The sequence below is a fragment of the Meriones unguiculatus genome, chromosome 3 (genome assembly GCF_030254825.1).
Source record: "Meriones unguiculatus strain TT.TT164.6M chromosome 3, Bangor_MerUng_6.1, whole genome shotgun sequence".
Taxonomy (NCBI): domain Eukaryota; kingdom Metazoa; phylum Chordata; class Mammalia; order Rodentia; family Muridae; genus Meriones; species Meriones unguiculatus.
In genome coordinates this window covers 88787252-88797075 of record NC_083351.1, presented here as the reverse complement: position 1 = coordinate 88797075, position 9824 = coordinate 88787252, and positions in this window count along the sequence as shown.

Genomic DNA, 9824 nt, shown 5'->3' with positions numbered 1-9824 from the left:
AGTCTGGAGTGAAACCCAATAATGGGGGAGAGAAATCAGCATTTGAATGAACAAGGGTAAAGTGTCTACATTCCAAAAAAACATCAAGACAACAGGGAACTCTAACCCTCTAACCCTAACCCAACCCTATCCCCAAACTCCTCACCCAACCCTCACCCTAACCCTTAAATCTCAATTTCTATGTTTTCTGTGTTAGTATTGTGTGTGTTTGTATGGTGTGTGCTCGTATTCTATTGGACAACTTTATGGTGTCATTTCTCTCCTTACACCTTGATGTGGGTTCTGGGAACCAAACACAGATAACTAGGGGGTAAAGCAAGTGCCCTTAACTCAGTGCTGAGCCAAGTCACCTATGTTTCTGTACTTTAAAAAAAAATTATCTACATTTTTTAAATCTCTTTGTCCCTACTCTACCCCAATCCCTTCCAGCACTCCAACACCAGGCAGGAGAGAGAAAGGGGTTGCCTCCTGCTGGCTGGGGTTATGATTCCTTGGAACCAGTCCAATCCCCAATTCATGAGATCTCCAACTTCCTGTCTCACTGCAACAACAGCAACAGGAGCCTGGGGGGGTGTGTGTATCGGGGGAGCCGCAACAGCCTTGCTCTTTCTCAGAGCTCCCCAACACTCTCTGGGCTCTGGCGTTTATTCTCTCTCCAGAGTCCTCGGATTTAAACAGGCTGCAGCTGGCAAAGAGCTCCGCTCAGAACCCACAGGAGACAAATCATGTGCATCTGTGGACTGTTTGAATCATTCTCACATCCCACTCCTGGGGTTAAAACAAAAACATGTTTATATCTACAACACACCTGACCCTAAATCCTGCTTTTTAAATAAACCTGTAACCTACCTCGTTACTGTTTCCATGGATACCACTTCACTTTAAAATACCACTTTAATTAAAAACTGTCAGGCAGGGTGGCAAAAGCTTTAATCCCAGCACACAGGAGGCAGAAGCAGATGGATCTCTCTTGAGTTGGAGGCTAGCCAAGGCCTTGTTTCAGAAAAAGAAAACAAACATAACAAAAACCACAAACCAGCTCCTTTTCCCACACCCTTCGTAAGCCAGTGGACTAACTCATCCCTTCACATTCACTCCTGCTTCCCGGTCTCTATCCGTCACCTCCACCGTTTCCGTTTTCGTGTTACGTTTTGAGGCAAGACTCAATCAGCAGCCTGAGCTGGTCTCAGATTTGCTGCAGTCACCCTGTGTCAGCCTGCTAAATTCTGGGGTTACAGATGCATTCACCAAACCCAGCTCACAGCCTTCATCTTATACTATCGCTCTGACTGTATATAACCTGCCAAGTCCCTTTGCACCTTCGTGTGTCGTCTCTGTGCCGGGAATGCTCTCTCTTCCTGATTTGCACAACTTCTATTCACTCTAGGCTCAGTTTAACTATAATTTCTTAGAGTTTAAGGACTTCAGTAACGTAGCAAGACCTGCTCCAACTTCAAAAAATAAATATCTATCTATCTATCTATCTATCTATAGATAGATAGATAGATAGATAGATAGATAGATAGATAGTGATTTCATCTGGACATGTGGGCACAGAAAGTAAAGACGACATTTTCCACCCTACCCCGCTTGATAACTAGGTATCATAACGACTAAATTTTCCTGCGACAGTCTGCTGTAAGGAAAATAAATAGGTACCACATCCACAGAGTGTTCTTGGTTGAAGCATTTCTTTGTCCTTTCTGTTGGGTGGAATAGAAATATGATGACTGGAGGACAAGCCATCTTGGAACATGAGGGGGAAATCATGTTAAGTAGCAAGTAGGCAGAATTTATAAAACAGTTCTTTTGCCAGCCTTAGGATGTCTACCTTTAGATGATTTTTATTTTATTTTATGTTTTGTTTTTGTTTTATGTTCCAAATTCCAACCGATGAATAGTTTAGAACATATTGTTGACTAAGACAAAAGGTCAGGAAAGGAACTGTGACTGTAATTATGATCAGGTTTCCATGCAGATATAAAGGCCTAAAACCAAACAATCCCATTGCTCATATAATCGAGCCTAACAAAGCTTCCCTAACCTTTTCCTGCTTTAATTTCTTCCTCTGTGAAATGAACATGGCTGTCTACATATGGGTGTTTTTATATTGAACAGTGAATACTCTTAACAGAGGAGCCGTCTCTCCAGCCTCTAGACAAGTGGCTTTTGTTTTGTTCTGTTTTATTGGAAACAAGGACTGTATGTAGTCCTGGGGTATCCTGGAACCCTCAAATTCGCAAAGATCTTTCTGCCTTTGCCTCCAGAGTGCTGGGACTAAGGAGTGCACCATCAGAACCAGCTGTCGCCTGAGTTTTTGTAACCCCAACGTGCAGTTACTGTTGTAGGCCTCGGTGTAAGAAGCTAACTTAGAGGCCTGGCAGTGTCTGACAGCCTCTTGGCCACTCACCAAAAGCTGAAGAAGCTATAGGTGATGCCCACAGACAGTGGCAACTGCCCAGCGAGGAAGCAGCTTCCATCACTCTCTGGCTGTCTTTCTCTTCTTCCACTTCTATTCCATCCAGGCCCCTGCATTGTGAATGGAACTGTCTACTAGATTCAGGGGTTAGGGAGTGGTTCTCCCCTCACAGGAATACCCAGAAGTGTTCTTTATTAATCCTAAGTGTCTCTCAGTCTAATCAAGATGACAATATTAACTATCTTGAGCCAAAGGCAGGAGTTTCACTTGAGCCTAAGGATTTCAAGGCTCCTAAGGAGTTCAAGACTCCTGAGGCAGATACAGGATCTCTGTGAGGACAAGGCCAGCCTAGTCTACATAGCAACTTACAGGTCCACTAGGGCAACACAGTGAGAATCCATCTTGTGAAGGGGCAGGGAATTCAACCTTGCTTACATGCCATTTGGGAGGGTGATCCCTGCTCTTCTAGACAAGCTGTTCTATGTTCCCTATGAGCCTGGATTATACCTTAATGGAGACATTCTCTTTTCAAGGAAAGCTTCCCTGAACTGTTGGAGGTTGGTCTGATGCATGTTACTGGCCCTCAAGATCTGGTTACTGAGTGGATATGCCTATCCTTGTTGTGTAAACCTGAGTGGCTAATTAAACAGTCTATACCTGGGCAGAGCAGAACGGGGTAGGCATGGCGAAGGTTCCCGGGCTTTTGAGGACAGGAGAATCACAGGAAAGAAATGGATGGGAAGAGAACACCATGATGGGTTAGTGTAAAGAAGGAATCAGGTGGGGCTGAAGGAAGGACTCCAATAATGATGTGAAAAGTCCCAGATGGAGAATAAAAGTATTTATGAGATTATAGATGGAAAATTGTTGATGATTATTAATATTTAATATTGATTTATCTTTTAAACAGCAGTTATTCTCAAACCAGCTGTATACCCAAATCACCACACAGAGACTAAGATTTATTTAATTAACTTAGAGCACAATGCTGCAATGCTGGGCAAAAATTACTCCCTCAAAGCTGCAAGTCAGCATAGCTTACTCCCACTAAGATTTCCCACATTATACTTGCTTTTTAGTCATATCTTAGAGCCCGTTCATTTCTCCTGATGTTTCCAGGTCCTCTCCTCTCAGATCTCTCCTCCCCTCCTTCTTTCTCCTCCCATCCTGACCAGGTTGTCTTATTCTTTCCATTGCTCATCATTGGCTGGTTGCTTTTATTGGCAATAAAGAAAATAAATGTTAGCATGTTTACACAAACTTGAGACAGGTGATGCCTGGAATAAGCAGCACAATGTAATGTCCAGATTGAAACCAGATAGTGGGGTAGAGAAATCAACATTTGAATGGACAAGGGTAAATTGTATACATTGCACAAGAACACTATACCAACAGAAGATAGCTCAGATGAGGATGGTTAAAGGAGGATGGCACTGAATGGCAGCTGGGAGGTGAATGTGGAAGTTATTGAGATAGCATAGGTGAAATATCTCCCCAGCCTAATAAAAATTAAACAATAATAAAATCTAACATGTGTCTGTGTCTTATTATTTGTGATAGTGGGCTAGATGATACTGCTGTGATAATCCCAGGGCTAATAATAAACATTATATAGTGCAACACTCATTTTCATTTACAACAACACTGAACCCATATGTGACACCTTTTTTTTTTAATTTTTAAAAGATTGATTTATTTTATGTATACGAGTGTTGTATCTGCATTTACATCTGCCAGAAGAAGGAATCGGTTCACCTTATAGGTGGTTGTGAGCCACCATGTGCTCGTTCGCTGGGAGTTGACCTTTGGAAGAGCTGAGCCATCTCTCCGGCCCCGCATCTGTGATAGCTTAGAGTTTGTCCAGGCTCTTATGGCCTTTAGAGCTTTTGCAGTTCCGCTAGGTCTACCCTTTATAGGTTGATCTGTCTTTTCCCCTTGCAGCTTTTAATAGGCTTTCTTGGCTTCTGTAGGTTTACTCTTTTGGCTAGTACAACGCCAAGGGAATTTTCTTTTCTGGTCTAGTCTATTTGGTATTCTGTGTGCTTCTTTTGCTTTGACAAGCCTCTTCTGTAGGTTAAGGACATTCTCTTCTATAATTTATCTGTTTTTGAAAATATTTTTTGTGTTTTTTCAATATCCTTGATTTATTGGCTGTTTCATAACTGGATTTTCTATTTGTTTCCTTGTTTCTTTCTTCTTTAACATTTTCTTTGAGCAATGTATCTATTCTTTCTTTGATATACCTTCAATGCCTGAGATTCTCTAATTCCATCTGTTGTATTCTGTTAGCCAGGTTTGCCTCTGAAGTTTCTATTTGAGTCCCCTACCCTTTTGTTTTGTTTTCCCACTTTCGGAAATTCCCTTAGTTTAGGTTTTCTTTATCTACTCTGTTTTATTTTTCAGGTGTTTGATTCATTTCCCTCCACAGTCTGTGGTTTCACAGATTTCTTGAAAGGCTCTCTTAATGTTCTCTTTTAGGAAGGACCTCTATCATATTTGTAAAGGCTATTTTAAGGAAGGTCTTTCTTCTTGTGCTTCGCTGTTGATGGGCTCTAGCGGAGACATATTGCCCTGGCTGGCATTGGTGGTGTAGGCATCTGGGACTGGGAAGACTGTAATTCTAGGTGGTGCTGATAGCTGATATCTGGTTTTATCTTTGTCGTTTGATCTTTGTTTTCTGTTTTCTCTCTGGCTTTTAGGAGCGTGTAGAGGTTGTGTGTCTTCTGGTAGAAAACTGGGTGTAAAAACCAGGTAAAATGAGACAGAGAGAGAGAGTCAGAGAGAGAGAGAGAGAGAGAGAGAGAGAGAGAGAGAGAGAGACTAGAAAGGCCACAGCAGAACGTCAGATACAGAGCTAGGGATGAGACTGGGGGACTGACTGGACTTGGAGGAATGAGGGGAAGGTGAAGATTTTCAATTAGCCTACTTAATTCCCTGGTCTGAGTTTTCAGTTTGCTATTTAGTGCTTATATATATGAACAGGAAGAAATTATGTATTATTTTAGTCTTCTGTAGTAGTATCAACAAGGCGTGACTGGAGCAAAACAAGACTTGTTACACACACACACATATATGTGTATATATATATATATATATATATATATATATATATATATATATTAATGAAAGATAAAGCAGGGGGCTGGAGAGATGGCCCAGTGGTTAGGAGCACTGTCTGCTCTTCCAAAGGATCCAGGTTCAATTCCCAGCACCCACATGGCAGCTCACAACTGTCTGTAATGCCAGTTCCAGGGCATCTGACACCCTCACCCTAATGCACATAAAATAAAAATTAAATAAATTATTAAAAAAATAGAAAGATAAAGGAGAAACATAGTCTCCCTAAATGGAGACTGTAAGAATGATTGTTTTTAGGAATTTTCTTTTCTGATATGCCCTCCAGCTTACTAGAGGCAACAGACTGGTCGAGGTCACATCTCGTATTGTCTCGACGACCCACCCCAAAGACCACCGAGGAGCCGATTCCGACAATGCAGGCGAAGTAGGGTCTTTTTAATGACCAGCAGGAGCTGGAGGGGGGGCGCCCCTCACACTCACCGATGCACCTGTTAGGATTAGGGTTTGGGTTCTGTTAGGGTTAGGGTTATTCTTAGGATTATGCAGGGATGAGGGTGAGGGATTGGTTTAGGGTTAGGTTTGGGGTTTTGGTAGTTTTAGGGTTAGGGTTGTACTGGGGTACAGGTTAGGATTAGGGTTTTGCTTGGGTTAGGATTAAGGTTAGGGTTAGGCTTAGGGTTGTGCTAGAATTAGAGTTAGGATTAGGGTTGTGCTAGGGTTAAACTTAGGGTTAGTGTTAGGGTTATGGTTGTGCTGGGTTTAATATTAGGGCTAGGGTCAGGGTCAACGTTAGGGTTGTACTAGCGTTAGGATTAGGATTTTGCTAGGGTCAGGGTTAGGGTTGTGCTAGGGTTAGATTTAAGAGTATGGTTATGGTTAATTTTGTGCTAGGGTTAGGGTTAGTTTTAGGGTTATGCTAGGGTTAGGTTCAGATTTAGGGTTCTGCAAGTGTTACCGATAGATTTAGGTGTTACGGTTTTGTTAACGGTTAGGGTTAGTGTTGTGCTCGAGTTAGGATTAGGGTTAGGATTAATGTGCTAGTTTAGGGTTATGCTATGGTTTTGTTAGGGTTTATTCTTAAAGTTGTGCTAAGGTTAGGGTTAGTGTTCTTTTACAGTTGGGGTTAGGATCATACTAGGTTTAGGGTTAGGGTTGTGCTAGGGTCAGGGTTAGGATTAGGTTTAGTGTTAGGTTAATGCTGGGGCTAAATTTAGGTTTGTTCTCTGTTCAGAGATAGCATTATGGTTAGGGTCGTGCTACGTTTCGGGTTAGTATTAGAGTTAGGATTGTGCTATGGTTAGGTTTAAGGTAAAGTTTAGGATTAGGGTTAAGGTTATTGTTAGTGTTAAGGTTAGGGTTGGGCTAGGGTTAGTGTTAGGTTTAGGGTTAGGGTTGTGCTAGATTCAGTATTAGGGTTTGGATTGTGCTACTGTTAGTGTTATGGATAGGGTTGTGTTAGAGTTAGAGTTAAGCTTAGTGTTAGGATTATGTTTGTGCTAGGGTTAGAGTTAGGGTTCATCTTTGGGTTGTGGTAAGGTTGGGTTTAGGTTGGGTTACGGATAGGATTAGTGTTAATGTTGTGATAGCTTTAGGGTTATGGTTGGTATGTTTAAGGGTTGCGTTTGTTCTAGGATTAGGGTTTGGGTTAGTGTTGTGCTAGGTTTAGGGTTAGGTTTGTGCTATGTTCAAGGTTAGGGTTTGGGTTAGCTTTGTGCTAAGGTAAGGTTTAGGGTTAGGGTTAGGGTTAGGGTTAGGGGTTAGGGCCAGGGTGAGGGTCAGGGTCAGGTTTAGGGGTTAGTCAGTGTCAGGGTTAGTTTACAGTTACGGTTAAGGTCAGGGTCAGTGGTAGGTTTAGGGTTAGGGTTAGGATCAGGGTCAGTGTCAGGGTTAATGCTTAGGGTCATGTTCAGTGTTCGGGTCAGGCTCAGGGTCAGGGTCAGGTTCAGGGGTAGGGGTAGAGGTAAGGGTAGGTTATGTATAGGGTTACGGGTAGGGTTAGGGTTAGGGTTAATGTTAGGGTTAGTGTTCTGCTACGGTTCACGGTTTTGCTGGTTTTAGGGCTATGGTTATGGTTAGGGTTAGGGTTGTGTTATGGTTAGCGTTAGGGTTATGTTAAGGTTAGAGTTAAGGTTGTTCTAGGTTAAGGTTATGGTTGGGTTAGTGTTGTGATAGGCTTAGTGTTACCTTTAGGGTTAGATTTAGGTATAAGGTAAAGGGTTAGGTTTAGGGTTAGGGTTGTGCTAGGGTAAGGGTTAGGGTTATGGTTGTGCTGGGTTTAGGATATACGATAAAGAATAAATATAGAATAAATAAAACTAACTAAATACATAGTCTTTCCGTCATAGGTGTTGTTCCTTCACAATCTGTGAGTCCAAATTTCATTTATTTCTATTTTTCTTTTTTTTTTTTCTGGTTTGGTTTTTAGTTTGCATGTAGTGGCTGTCCTGCCACTGCTCTGGAGACCAGTTTGGCCTTGAAACAAGGAAAAGCCTGCTTCTGCTTTTTTTGTTTTGTTTTGTTTTTTGTTTTTGGTTTTTTTCCTGACCCCAATCCCAAGACCTGGGTCTGTGCAATGGTGCTGAACCAGTTTGCTGTGAGCCTTCTTGTCTCTCCCTCTAGCTTGTTGCTGAATTGTTCTTCCTTGGTTGTTGTTGTTGTTTTTTGTTTTTAATATTATTGTTTATTTTTTAATATTATTCACAGGTTATTTACTTTGTATCCCAGCCGTAGCCCCCTCCCTCATTCCTTGGTTGATTTTGACTGTATTATTCATGTTGTGTGTGTGTTTGTTTTGCCCTCATCTGCCTGGCTTCTTGCCAGTATCCTTACAGCCCCAGTGTATAAGTTTCCCATTTAGAGTTAGAATTTATTCAGAGAGATAGGTAATGTGCAGGCCTGTACTGCCACCACCAGCACAGACTCTAATTCGTTGTGTTTTGTGTGTGTGTGTGTGTGTTTGCTTGCTTTATTTATTTATCCAGTCACCCATTTATTTATTTGTTGCTTTGGTTTGTTTCTGTTTTTGTTTTGTTTGTTTGTTTCCAGCCTTGGTAGCCTTGGTTTTGTAGACCAGGCTGGCCTGGAACTCAGAGAGATCCACTTGCCTCTCTCTGACTCCCCGAGACCTGGGATGACAGTCATGCTTCACCATGCCCGGCCTATGTTTTAATTTTATTTCTTGTGTTTTGTTGACACAAGTTTTATGAGATGATGTCTCTCTGTATTGGCTGTCTTTCATACCGAGTAGATGCCTCGGCACAGTTTTTCTCACCCCTTGGAAACTTCTCTAGTTCTTTCTGAGTTTGTTTACTTATTGGTTTTTATTTCATGTGTGTTTGTATGAGGGTGTCAGAAGATCTGGAACTGAAGGTCCTGAGCTGCCATGTGTGTGTTTTGAGTTGAGTGTGGGATCTTGAGGAGACCAGACCATGTGCTCTTAACCACTGAGCCAATACTCCAGCCGCCAAATTGATTTATTTATCTATCTATTTATCCATTTATTATTTGTTCGGCTATTTATTATCTAGTTATTTATTTATTTGAGACAAACTCTCCATATCATCTCTCTGTCTCTCTCTGTCTCTCTCTCTCTCTCCTCTCTCTCTCTCTGTATGTCTCTGAGAGACAGAGAGCTAGCTATATTTTAAAATTAAATAAGTGAATGAGAAATCAAAAACAAACAAGCTTTGGTTTTGTGTCTGTTTCTTTGTTTTGTTTTAGTTTATTTTTTCTCTCTCCAGATAGGGGTGGCTGCCCTGCCACTCACTCTGGAGACCAGTCTGGCCTTGAAACAAAGAGAAGGCCTGCTTCTGCTTTTGTTGTTGTTGTTGCTGTTGCTGTTTTGTTTTCATGCTTTTTGTTTGCTTGTTTGTTTTATTCTATGCAGTCAAACAAGGGTTGAGGGGGAGAAGAAAAAGAAAGACACACATCACACACAGAGATTCTATCTCTCTCTCTCAAACACATACCACAGAGGTGAGAGAGAGAGATTTTTGTAAATTTCACTAAATATATGATAAAGAATAAATATAGAATAAAGAATATAAACCAGAAGAAGAAAAACAAAATGCCTTCCTGGAATTAAGAAATACAAGGAAGCCAAGCTGGGTGTGGTGGTGCATTCCTTTAGGCCCAGCACCCTGAAGACGGCAGAGGCAGGCAGATCCCTGAGTTTTAATCCTGCTTTGCAGATGATATTCTTTCTCGGGAAACCTTGTTTCAACTAACAACAAAAAAATACAAAACAAACAAACAAACAAACAAACATAAAACAAAAAAAAACAAACAAAAACCATCAACAAAAAACCTAGATACTAACCTGTACTTA